Below are 10641 nucleotides of genomic sequence, written 5' to 3'. Positions count from 1 at the left end.
TTACGCCTTGTTCTCGGTCGGCCACTACAGGGTCTATCGTCTAAACAATCCGTGGCTTCGAACTTCGAAATTATTCTCGCCGCAGCTGCATTTGTCAACGGACCTTTACCCGTTCGAATCCCCTTCCTATGGCGATAGGATCGTAACGCTGAACTAGCACTTTCCCCATTCTGATAATACAGCTTCACTAAAAGCGCCTTTTCAGGTAACGTCAACATGCTGCGACTGCTGGCGCATCTGATTCTCTCTCTCATTACAGCTCCTTTTATACACGATTGTCATGCGCACTCACTGACGTTTTGCCTTCCAGCGCCATCTGTCGGACATTTTGTGAACTTTGTTTTTTTTTTTGTTCTAATAAAACCCTATGTCATTCCAAACATGTGTCAATTTTTACCTCTGTATCTACATTACTCCGTGGTTTATTAAGTTTTCAAATTTATACTGACTTTTTGATCACCTGGTACTTGTCGGTACTCGCATTGTATCTTTTTTTTTCTAAATATTTTTTTTCAGTCAAGCAAGTGCTACTTCTATTCATTACCTATTCAGCAAAGCTTCAACAATTGACACTAGCATTATATATTATGTTATGTTGCGAGTTGTGTTGTATCATATTTGGAGGCCGCAGACAATAACGGAACATTTAAAACTCATGATCCCGACAGGAGAGCAAACCGCGATGTAATTTACGGAGCAGTGTAGCCACTCCCACTCTCTCCGCTGGACGGCAGGAGGCAGCCTCTTATCTGTGTGTTTACTTTATTAAAGCCGTATTAGTCATCAATTCATTTCCTTCGAGTCATTGGGCACTCGTATTTTTCCTAGTGCGTTTATCTAAGGCCCAGTTCACACAGAAATGGGGTGACACGGACGGCAGGTGGAGGCGAGTAATGGACGTGGTGCGGACGGGACTTGAGCATTTCATACTGCAGTGGCGCTGTCAGACAGATGCGGGACGGTCGCGCTGCAAATGGATCACAGTATGTCATCTTCGTCAGAGAAAGATACTGATGCGTAGGTCCGTTCTGTAACTTGTAAATGCTGCGCTGCGAAGAAGACATTGGCTACATGTATTATGGTTGAAAAAAGGGAAGAAATATGATACATTCGACGTAACGAAAAAACTATACATGTATCCCGAACGTTTCCAGCACTCCTACAGACTGTCTCAAAAGTGTCTCTATATTCCGTTAGATAAAATGAAGGAGAGCATTCAGAGATAAAGATGAAACTGAAATGCTTTTATCACAATTCCTATTTTTCATACGATTTTCGAATGGAAATCTAAATATTGCAGATTTCGTGAGATGTTCAAAACATCCAAAATATCATCATCTTTAAATATTTCACTTCTGCAGATCAAAAATTTCTCGTTACATTAAACAGTTTTGTATCACGTGGTTGACATATTGCCTCTATAGAGAGGAGCAAAATATTCTTTCACCCAGAAAACTGGATTCCAGCCATTGCCAGCGCCAAGGACAAGGGATTCCTTTTGTGCAGGATCTCACAAGACGAATTTAGGGATCTTAGCGCGCTAGACCACGGGCTGCACAGAAGCACATCCAAAATAACAGAGTATGTCTGGTTACACAGTTCATTTGACAACCCTATTGTCCTAAAGTAAAAGAAAAGTCGTAACATCTAACAACCGTGGATTCGTCAAAGCACAGCAAAGAAGCCGAGAGGTGCTGGAAAAAGAAATCTGCCGCTATATACCATTAGAGTTTTCCCTGTCCTGTGTGACAAAATTCTGGCAGATAGAACTGCCAAGAAGAAAAAAACGGGATCCCTGTAAGAAAGTACCAAATGAATGGCGGATTTGACGCCTGCTTCATAAAACTCATTGACTTAGGAAAGAAAATGTAATGCTGACTGTACACGTTTATTGTAACAACCCTAGCCGGCCGAAGTGGCCGTGCGGTTAAAGGCGCTGCAGTCTGGAACCGCAAGACCGCTACGGTCGCAGGTTCGAATCCTGCCTAGGGCATGGATGTTTGTGATGTCCTTAGGTTAGTTCGGTTTAACTAGTTCTAAGTTCTAGGGGACTAATGACCTCAGCAGTTGAGTCCCATAGTGCTCAGAGCCATTTGAACCATTTAACAACCCTACCACAACAAAGGTCAAAATGTAATAATGACTGTGGTGTTGCTCACGCTGCTAAATACTGCATTTTCGGGCAACAACAAAGTTATTATGTGGCAGGTGTCATTAGAGCACAGTTAATAAAGTCATTTCATGTAATAATGAATAAACTAGGCACTCATCTTTTCGTATTTCCCACGCTGGTCTCGTTGTAAAATCATGACTCAATCGTCGAAAATCTAGGTGGTGATGATTCCAAGCTCGGATGCAAAGAGGCCAAGGTTTTATTCTGCCATATTCAAAAGTTTTGTAGATGCGCTTCACAAACCATTCTTGAAGATTAAACCTTTCAAAGTTAGCACAATGGTGATGTAAAAAAAATAATCAACACTCCGGATTTAAGTTACACTTCCTTTTTATTGCTTTTGTTGCAATATCACGTAACACACAAAACATCACTTCACAATACAAAACATATTTGAAAAACATCTTCCTCACTGTTAAAGTTCACAATATGCGTCTTTCCAACATGACGTCCAACACTTGACGTTTTAAACGTCCGACTCTCTAACTCTAATAATCGCTTACGCGCCCCGAAATCAGAGTTACAAGTACGTCAAGTATCATAGTGATAAAAGAAAGAATACACATAAGAATAATATCATTGCAACATAAACATATCGATGTATCAAAGTACCTCTTCATTAATGAAATCGAATCTGAATGTTGTCTCAGAAACATGTTAACTACTTCACAGAAACACAGTAGAATATTGCTGGTATCGAGAGGTTGAGTTGAGGTGCCGTAATGGTTACGTAACTGAAGTACCATTACAAACTGCAACAGAAATACTGTTAAATTTTCCCGCATCTTCTATTACTGATTGTGCAGGTTTGTACTGCAGTAAACATGACATATTTTGTGCTATTTTTCCAAAGATAACATATGGAATTGTGTAATAACTGTTACAAAAATATGCAAAATGGCATTTTATCTCGTATACACTGCCTTCATCAAGAAAGCCTAAGTATGTAGACATAAAATAGGTAAGAAATAGCTAAGCATAAGACATCCATAACACAGAATACTTTAGGTACATCAACAACAGAATCCCATTTCTCATTCATTACTCGCTGGAACACTCGTCGTTTGTTCCATAGCATTTGAACGAAAACAGTTATTCGATGTTTTATGAATGAAACTGTTAGTGTAGACAGCAAAAATTTACATGTATAATATAGAGCTAACTCTGCTGTTGAATCTTCGATTGTCTATCTTTAGCTTTAAAATGAAAACTACTCTTAATGCGTATCACCTTAAAATGTGGTTCTGACCTCATAAACCACATACGAAAGAGAAACATAAGCCGAAATCCACATAACGCGAGGCGATAACATCGAGTGTCGTGCGTTGTAGCTCGTCGCGGCCAAAAGTCAAAATATATCACTTATTCTCTCGGGACTGCAAAGAGGTATCGCTCTCCTTCTACCTTTGAAATAATTTCGATACGTTAGCTATATTTCTTGCACAGCAACCTATGTCCTAAAGCCCACCAAACATAAACTGGCCAGAGCCTACATTCTTCACTGCAAACTTTTAAAAATATGCCCGATGGTTTACTTATTTGTTAAGTATCACAATAGCAATTGTCAATAAAGAAAATAAAACCACTTCACTATCAGGCTGAAATCTCACTCTACTAGATGCTTTAAAGATCAGTTTTTTTTTTTTTTCGGAATAGGTTCCTCAAAATCGATTGAGAAAGACTGAATGGCGGCTACCTCACAAACCCAAAACAGTGTGTTTTAATTTTTTTAGACGTAAAATAAAAGTTTTACTGAACAGCTAACTACAGAGATTGCTGTAGCTTTGCTTCATCTACATAAAACATTTTCTTTTTCGAGGCACATAGGATGACTTCTCAATCTGTATGTTGAGCAAGCGGTGAAGGAAGCAAAAGAAAAAATTGGAGTAGAAATTAAAGCCCAGGGAGAAGAAGTAAAAACTTTCAGGTTGCCAGTGACATAGTAATTTTGTTAAAGGACTTGGAAGAGAAGTTGAACGGAATGAACTGCTCCTTGAAAATAGGATAAGAAAACGAGGAGAATGGAATATAGTCGAATTAAGTCGGGTGATGCTGAGGGAATTAGACTGGGAAATGAAACAAAGTACTATTGAGTTTTGCTATTTGGGAAGCAAAGTAACAGATGATGGTCGAAGGGAGGATATGAAATGTAAACTGGCAATGGGAAGAAAAGCGCTTCTGAAGAAGAGAAATTTGTTAATATCGAGTATAGATTTAAGTGTCAGGAAGCCCTTTCTGAAAGTATTTGTATGGAGTTTAGCCGTGTATGGAAGTGAAACAAGGGCGATAAACCGTTTAGACTAGAAGAAAACAGAAGCTTTTGAAATGTGGTGCTACAGAAGAATGCTGAAGATTAGATGAGTAAAGCACAGCACGTAACTAATGAAGAGCTACTGAATATAAGTGGGGAGAAGAGAAATATGTGGTACAACCTGACTAGAAGAAGGGATTAGTTGGTAGGACACTCTGAGCCATCAAGGGATCACAAATTTAGTACTGGAGGGAAGCATGGGAATAAAAATCGTAGAGAGAGACTGTAAGGGGTCAACCGCCCCTTTCGTTCAAATGGTTCAAATGGCTCTGAGCACTATGGGGCTTAACAGCTGAGGTCATCAGTCCCCTAGAACTTAGAACTACTTAAACCTAACTAACCTAAGGACGTGACACACATCCATGCCCGAGGAAGGATTCGAACCTGTGACCGTAGCGGTCGCGCGGTTCCAGACTGAAGCGCCTAGAATCTCTCGGCCACTCCGGCCGGCGCCCCTTACGTATTAAGGACAATATAACTTTGCCTCGCGCAGGTGGCAGTAGGTACTATCGATAATAGAGATAGTAGTTAGTGTTGGGACTCCGGGAAAGTAATCTGTTGGCTGCTAAGCGAGGAAGGCTGATTTCGACAGAACGGCCGACCGCGTTTAAAATTGTTTAATGGCTGTGTGGGTCACCCAAAGCCGTGGGCCAGACCTCCAGCAAATACGCAAATGGCGTTAATTGAGTGATTTTTTTTATGTGTTAAGTGCTCATTAGTGCACCGTGATTACGCGACAACCGCGCCGGACACCCACGATTTGGATTGCAGTGACGATTGTGTATTCAGTGTCACATGACGAATACTGGCGTGTGACCGACATTAATAGGCGACCTGTGATGAGTTAACCGTTATTACTTTGCCAGACGAAGGGAGTAACTGCCTTATTCGTGCTGTTTAGACAAAAGATATAGAACATTAATAACAAAGTATACACCGATTATTGTTACCTGACATCCCAATTAGCTTTGTTGGATTTGGTACGAAACAACTCCCGTACAAATATTGACCGATCAGCCTTTATCAGTTGCACACGGACAAACTATTTTAAGCTTTTAGGCTATAATCCACTAGTCCGTAACGATGAGTTTAATAGGGAGTGTTTCAAGACCAGGAGATGAATGCAGTAAGCAGATTTAGAAGGATGTAGGTTGCAGTAGTTACTCGGAGATGAAGAGTCTTGAACAGGACAGAGTAGCATGGAGAACTGGACTGTCCTTGGACTGTCTTTGGACTGAAGACCACAACAACAACGACGACAGTATGGCTTCATATTAATAAAAACAGCAGCGCGCCACTTGAAATCTCCGCCACGCGTCGCTTCTGTGCTCCAATCGGACGCGGTGTGTGCCAATGAGCGGTGCGTTTCCGCCACGCCACCCCTGTGTGCTGTGCTGTGCTTCACCTGGAGGTGACGTAAAACAATGCCACGTTCCTCGCGTTCGCACCACACCATTTCTGTGTGAATTGGGGCTTAAGGTGTCTCAGGCCCTCTGAAATGTGGGACCGATAGTGAAAACTACGTCGTTGTAAGCACGTCTGACTAGAGTAACCTGCTATTACAACACGATGATTCGGTTTTAAAACTCATAACTGTAGAAGGAGATGCACAAGGCGTAATGAAAACGCTACAACAAGAACGCTACGTGAAATGACGTCCACTAGGTTACAACACGTAGCTCATTTTGAAGTATCCAACATTTTCAGTATATTCAGTCACTGAGTCTGCGGATTCATTATACCAGGTATTACATTTACAAATAGGACCGTAAAATTAACTATTAAAATCTGCATAGTATACATTCAATATTGTTGCGACGCATACTAATTACAAAATACTCGAAACTGGTTAGCTACTTTCGTTTCTGAACGTCATTATATATCAATGTTATTTCTTCTTCTATTTTTTTCTTTTTTTTGAAATTTTTACTATCACCACAACTCACACTTTGATATATTTTTGCTGGCTCTTCTCTGAAAAGGTGCCACGCTGTATGTCTTTTCCACTACACAATCAGAAAATTAGAAAGTACATTACATTATCGGTAATCTGCATTACGAGTGGCTATGGAAAAGAAAAAAATCTATCCGTTCAGCTTGGATAAAAGTTTAATCTTGCAGTCGAACTGAACATTCTGTAAGAAACGTAGGTAGCTCGAACTAAGTACTTCAAATTGGAGCCGCACACCTCACGCCCAAGTCCCTCACACCGTTAATTGCTCGGCAACGGCATCTGAATTCACAGGACACAGAGTGTGAAACGTATCTGGGAGTGACAGCTTGGGAGGCTTACGAATACTACTGACTGCCTCAATCCGAGACGCGAAGATACTCCTTGAGGGAAGGAAAACGTGGCGAGTGTCGAAATATATTCGCTACTCCATGCCACTACCGCCTTGCTCCGCTGATAGTAAGTAACTCGAGGAATACGAAAACTACCAAGTTGGTACAAACATGAGGGAAAAAAAACAAGTGAATAAATGTTCCTATTACTCCGTATCAGCCTAGGGTAATGAATTAAACAATATGAATACTATCGACTTGGCCCAAGCTGGGCACGAACTACGAGTAGCAAGGGAAACATGCGAGTAACGAAACGTTTCAGACAGTAGTGATTCAAATGGTTAAATGGCTCTAACCGCTATTGGACTTAACATCTTAGATCATCAGCCCCCTAGACTTAGAACTACTTAAACGTAACTAAGCTAAGGACATCACACACATCCATGCCCGAAGCAGGATTCGAACCAGCGACCGTATCAGCCACGTGCTTCCGGACTGAAGCGCCTAGAGCCGCTCGGTCACCGCGGCCGGCCCAGACAGTAATGAAATGGTACTTCGAACCTCAGGGCACATTAGTTACTTTGTAACGAATGCATACTATTTTCCTCACTTATTTGTTCCAAGAGCTGAGATAGCTGTTAGAGGTCCGGGTCATTAAACATTGGTGATCCTTATCAGCCAAATGACGCAGCACGCAGGAAATGGAGCAGAAGGGATCACAATCTGGAATATTTGGAAGGAGACTTAACAGTTCTGGCATTCGTCTGATAACGAAGGAAACGTCCTGAAAACCTTGACTGCAACTGGGGCATTTATTTCTGGGACAAAGTTATCAGTCAGTGAACCCCTGCCCTCAGCCCCTGAGTCCTTAAAGACTCGAACTCCCATGTATGAAAGAGATTCAGACGTCTGACTGCTTCACAAATGATTTAATGTCTTAAATATGTGATGTTAAGCATGTAAGTAAGAAAAACTTAGAAAATGTTTGAAATTACGATAGAAGTTTACTGGAAGTTGCTGAGTGTTATCATTATCAAACATTGGATGAATACAGTCTGGGAAATTTGATCATTGTTTTAAGCAAAATATAGTTTTGCACGCATCTCCTGAACTATGTGACGCAGAATTATAATTTTGCAGGTACATTCATCGGTATACGTGGATACTGTCTGAAAAATGTGTTGCGAGTTGACTTAGTAGCAAATAAGTAATACATTAAAATGTCATGCCTAATGCTGAAGTTTTGCTCCATGAACAGCGAAAATGTAGTTAACGATAAACTTTTTTCTTTTTACTATTTTGTAGGGGCTGTCAGCGACAGCAAGTTTCATAAAGGTTTGAAATTATCTCTGGAGGTTGTTGGGAGTCGCTAAGTGTTTTCTTTCCCAAATAGTGGATGAATATAGTGTGATTAATTTGCGTGTCATGAGTTACACTGCCTCAAGTCAATTGCTGAATTACATTTGACTTGTTTTCAATCTTCAACGTAAAATTGTAGCTCTTAATGAGTACATCATAACAGGATATCAAATTTTTAAATTCCAGTACTAATCCCGTGAAATACTGAAAAACAAATTTTTGTTGCCCCTGACGCCGTTAGATAGGCAGTCTGCAACTGGTTTCCTGCGCCATGAACATGGTTAACCGCTCAGTAACATACAGGCCGGCGCTGATAAAAGTAGCCAGTGTAAGTATAAAGGAAGTCGAGAGAAATTACAGAAACGAAGAACTGAAATTGTTTTACTGTTTATTTACAGTGAAAAATACAGTTATCAGTCAGTGAACCCCTGCCCTCAGCCCCTGAGTCCTTAAAGACTCGAACTCCCATGTATGAAAGAGATTCAGACGTCTGACTGCTTCACAAATGATTTAATGTCTTAAATATGTGATGTTAAGCATGTAAGTAAGAAAAACTTAGAAAATGTTTGAAATTACGATAGAAGTTTACTGGAAGTTGCTGAGTGTTATCATTATCAAACATTGGATGAATACAGTCTGGGAAATTTGATCATTGTTTTAAGCAAAATATAGTTTTGCACGCATCTCCTGAACTATGTGACGCAGAATTATAATTTTGCAGGTACATTCATCGGTATACGTGGATACTGTCTGAAAAATGTGTTGCGAGTTGACTTAGTAGCAAATAAGTAATACATTAAAATGTCATACCTAATGCTGAAGTTTTGCTCCATGAACAGCGAAAATGTAGTTAACGATAAACTTTTTTCTTTTTACTATTTTGTAGGGGCTGTCAGCGACAGCAAGTTTCATAAAGGTTTGAAATTATCTCTGGAGGTTGTTGGGAGTCGCTAAGTGTTTTCTTTCCCAAATAGTGGATGAATATAGTGTGATTAATTTGCGTGTCATGAGTTACACTGCCTCAAGTCAATTGCTGAATTACATTTGACTTGTTTTCAATCTTCAACGTAAAATTGTAGCTCTTAATGAGTACATCATAACAGGATATCAAATTTTTAAATTCCAGTACTAATCCCGTGAAATACTGAAAAACAAATTTTTGTTGCCCCTGACGCTGTTAGATAGGCAGTCTGCAACTGGTTTCCTGCGCCATGAACATGGTTAACCGCTCAGTAACATACAGGCCGGCGCTGATAAAAGTAGCCAGTGTAAGTATAAAGGAAGTCGAGAGAAATTACAGAAACGAAGAACTGAAATTGTTTTACTGTTTATTTACAGTGAAAAATACAGTGGAAAGTACATTTATAACAGATGTTGAGTCACCATTGCAACATTAATACACAGCTGTGCATGTCTAAACATATTCAGATGGACCACACGTAAGGTTCGGATGTCGGTGGCGCCACCTTCGCAGCTCATACTGTCTTTCAGTTCCTGTACTGTGTATGGATTTGTTTCATAGACATTGCCCTTCAAGTGTTCCCACAGGTAAAAAATCACAAGTTGTTAGATCCGGCGAACTTGGTGCTCATAAATGTTTCAGACAGTTCGTTCCTAAGTGAAAGACAGCGTGGACTCGTTCCTGGGATATCTTAGATGTATAGCATGTTGCCCCATCTCGCTGGAATAAGCTGTATTGTCTTTCACATTCAGTGAGTTGAGCACAAAGTGTATCAAAAATTTCCATTTGAGGGTAGTGTCAAACAATATCGTTCCAATGATGCGCGTTCCTGTTACGCCGCACCAAACGCCGATTTTTTCATCATGGAGTGGTTGCTGACACACAATGTTAGGATTCTCAGTTGCCCAGTACCTCGTGTTCTGCAAACTGACATGACCGGCAAGATGAAACCATACTTCATCACTCGTGATGTAAAGGAAAGAGTCTAAGAAACCAACATTGATGTTATTTAAAAGACACATGCAGTAATCTGCACGTTCCCGACTGTCATCCTCCATTAACTGTTGCACAACCGTCACACGTTTAGGCTTCAAATTAAGACTTTTCAATATCTACTGGAAACTCCTTCTTACATGCGCCTGTGGAATCAGTTAACGAGTAGACTTGTTTGGGCTCTGAATAATTCTTCGGTGAATGTCTGCAATAACTTCTGGTGTGTGTACTGACGGAATTCTTTGTCGTTGTGTATTTTGCACAGATCCGTAGATGCACCAGTTTTTATACGGATTCTGTATTGCTCTCTTTGCCGGAAGTCCTCTATCCGGATACCTGACCCGGAAAATTTCGTGAGTTTCCTTAGTCGAACGTGTTTGTCACATATCCTTCCACAATTTCAATTCCTTCTTCTATCGAGAAAAACCTCTAACTTCACTGATGAAATAAACTGACACAACTTTGAAATATAGAAAGGTCTTGATCGCACAATTCTTTATTAAGCGTTACGCATTTCAAAATTTCATGGTCAGACATGTCCTCATGCATCTACATCAAGAG

This window comes from Schistocerca nitens, chromosome 4, assembly GCF_023898315.1.
Source record: "Schistocerca nitens isolate TAMUIC-IGC-003100 chromosome 4, iqSchNite1.1, whole genome shotgun sequence".
Lineage (NCBI taxonomy): Eukaryota > Metazoa > Arthropoda > Insecta > Orthoptera > Acrididae > Schistocerca > Schistocerca nitens.
Note: the sequence above shows the minus strand (reverse complement) of the source record.